Consider the following 2927-nt stretch of genomic DNA (forward strand, 5'->3'; position numbering starts at 1 on the left):
GTATACACAATAGCAGCCATGCAGACTCATATACACAAAGCATAACAATGGATAAATAAGACTTGTTATTGCCATCTGGTCCCTAATAAACTCCCAGGAGCTGAAAACAAAAATTTTTTAAAATTATTTAGTGTAGGGTTGAGCCTCTGTTGGATTCTTGAGTATGGGTCTCCAATCTGGGACCCTCTTCAGTCTCTCTATCCTCCTCAATTGACTTTGTACAGTACTTTGCTCTTAAAATGATTTCAAAATCCTGGTCCACCCCCTATAGCACCCTCCTCTCTTCTCTCAATTTAAGTACTCTGGAACATCGACGTAAGAGATCAAAGCTTTTATTCTTTTATAAAATTAACAATGGACTCACCCATTCAACTCTTCCCCTTACTCCACACCCTCCCCCTCCACCAATGTCTCTCCGTCACTACTGTCCCTATAATTTTATTGTTCCATTCTGTCGCACCTCCTCCTATAGCCTCTCCTTCCTTCCATCTACTATTAGACTTTGGAACTCTCTCCCAAGTAAAACCAAACAATCAACCTCCATCTGTTCCCTTGTGAAAAATCCCAGCAAGATCTTATAAGGTTTTTCATGATTTCACATGATTATACAAGAAAACATAAGATAGTAATCTTGTAAAATCTTAACACAGAAATTCTTGCAAATTCTTATTTAAGATTTGATAAGATTTGAACAAGCTGTCAGATCTTGTGAGATCTATCATAACTATAATTCTTGTAAGAATTTTAAAGATCTTATGAATAAAGGAATATGTCAGAAAATGTAAGATCATGCCTCACTTAAATCTTGTAATACCACACCTTGTAAGAACTAAGATGATCTTGTTAAATTGAAATCTAATAAGATCTTACAAATCTAGTAAGTTTATGATCTTGAAAAATCATCCATGATCACACAACACATAAGATCACTCATTAAGTCATAAAAGATCTTGAAAGATCTTACAAATTGCATGAAGTCACAGGAAGTGGTAGACAACCCATGATAGCCTTTACGATAATGGCAGTATATAAAGAAAGTAAAATTTCAACATAATTAAGTCAAAAAGTTAATGAAGTTTTAATTAACCTTCACATCATTAAGTAATTCATTTATGCAATGTATGATCTTGCTCAGATCTTACTGTTACATCTATTTTTCATAAGCTGAAACTTCATGTAAGAACTCGGCTAATATTTTTAAATCTTGATAAAGCAAGATCTCATGATATCTTTCATGTTCTTTGTTTCAAAATCAGGCCGATCTTGCTGTGATCTTAAGGTAAGATCTTGCTGTGATTTTCTAAGAATTTGGTAAGATCTTGAAAAAGATCCTGTAAGATCTTGCTTACATTTTGATAGCAAGATCTAACACTATCTTACATAATCCTTGTTTCAAAATCAGGTAAAATCTTGTGAAATATTAGCAAGAATCTTGTTAAGAATTTTAAAGAAACTTAACAAGAATCTTGCTGGGATTTTTCACAAGGGTTATTTTAAATTCTATCTAGATTATAAATTTTGATTTTTATGTTATCTCTTAATCATGTATTTATTCTCTTTTTCAATTAGCATCAGCTATTTATTCATATAAAAATAAAAAAAAATTGAACCTATGAAATGAATTCAAACAAGCCCCTGTAGGGTTGCTGGTTTAAAAGTATAAAACAAGCCCCTGTAGGGTTGCATCACCATTGAAACACCAACATGTCAACCCTACACTGCAGGTATGAAATGGCCTATAGCAGCACTGATGAGTATTGCTATCAATGCTATAGTGTGGCATTATGATAAATCTTGTGCATGCCTTCAATTAAATTAAAAATAATGATAATGATTGGATAATTATACCTGCAATGTAGGGTTGACATGTTGGTGTTTCAATGGTGATACAATCCTACAGGGGCTTGTTTGAATTCACTTTATACTTTCAAACCAGCAACCCTACAGGGGCTTGTTTGAATTCATTTTATAGGTTCAAATCCAACAGAGGCTCAACCCTACACTAAATAATTTAAAAAATTTTTTTGTTCTAGTTTCCATCCTTTTTTTTAATCAACAACACTGTTTTTGTTGAGCATTAATTTTTACAATTTTGAAGAGTATTTCTTAATTTTTAGGTAATCCTGAAAGTGCATCCAAGGCAGTTGAAAAGAAGCATCCTAAACTATTAAAAAGTAAGTAAAATAAACAATATTTTTTAAAAACAAAATTAAATCTATATTTAACAGAAATATAATTTGACGAGAGGAGTTTGAAATGTTGCATTCATTACAGGAGGCCTAAAAGAAGACAAAAAGAAAGTTAAAAAATTAATTGTATTATCATGAACAAGTGTGATGCTGAAACATTTTTGCTACAATTAAGTTATAATCTGATTACTACAAATCACGTTAAGAATAAAAAATTGACAGTAATGGATGAAGGAACTTGACAGAAGTGGCATTCCATGCAATGAAGGCAGGCTAGGTTAATTTAAGTTGAATAAGGAAAAGTTATGTTATGTGTGTACGTGTATGAGTCTTCAAAACTAAATTTTGAAAATTTGAATGAAGTGGTATTGCTTGTAAATTCAAGTGTCATACATGCATAATGTACAGGAAATAGAAAAAGAATTAAATTTAGGTATTGTAACTTACCTAGGTTTATTGATGGAGCTCCAGTGTGAGATAGAGAGGGACAGAGAGAAAGGGAGACACATGGATGAGGAGGGAGGAACTGAGGGAGAGAGAGAGAGAATTGTGAGTACGTTTGTATAAATCTGACAATGCATACATAACATCGTGAACTTGTGTGTCTTAAGGAAAGTTGGAGGCATGATTATGAAAGTACATGTACATTCATTTTAGAGTTTGAATAAAATAAATAGTGAAGGTTTGCGTATAAGAGTTTGAATAAGAGTGGGTATTGGGTAGAAAAACTACCAGTAG

The 2927-nt window shown here is 32.5% G+C and overlaps 1 long non-coding RNA gene across 1 annotated transcript in view; it reads right to left on the reverse strand.

Moving 5' to 3' along the window:
• Nucleotides 1–2197: 2197 nt before the first annotated feature.
• LOC109586586 (uncharacterized) overlaps nucleotides 2198–2927 on the reverse strand; it is a 1911-nt gene continuing 1181 nt past the window's right edge. Inside the window, exons 3-4 of the long non-coding RNA XR_002187104.1 lie at nucleotides 2637–2715; nucleotides 2198–2279 (exon numbers count right to left, since the gene is read on the reverse strand). This is a non-coding gene — a long non-coding RNA (uncharacterized LOC109586586). The remainder of the gene's footprint in view (nucleotides 2280–2636; nucleotides 2716–2927) is intronic.

Source organism: Amphimedon queenslandica, unplaced genomic scaffold (assembly GCF_000090795.2).
Source record: "Amphimedon queenslandica unplaced genomic scaffold, v1.1 AMPQUscaffold_12832, whole genome shotgun sequence".
Lineage (NCBI taxonomy): Eukaryota > Metazoa > Porifera > Demospongiae > Haplosclerida > Niphatidae > Amphimedon > Amphimedon queenslandica.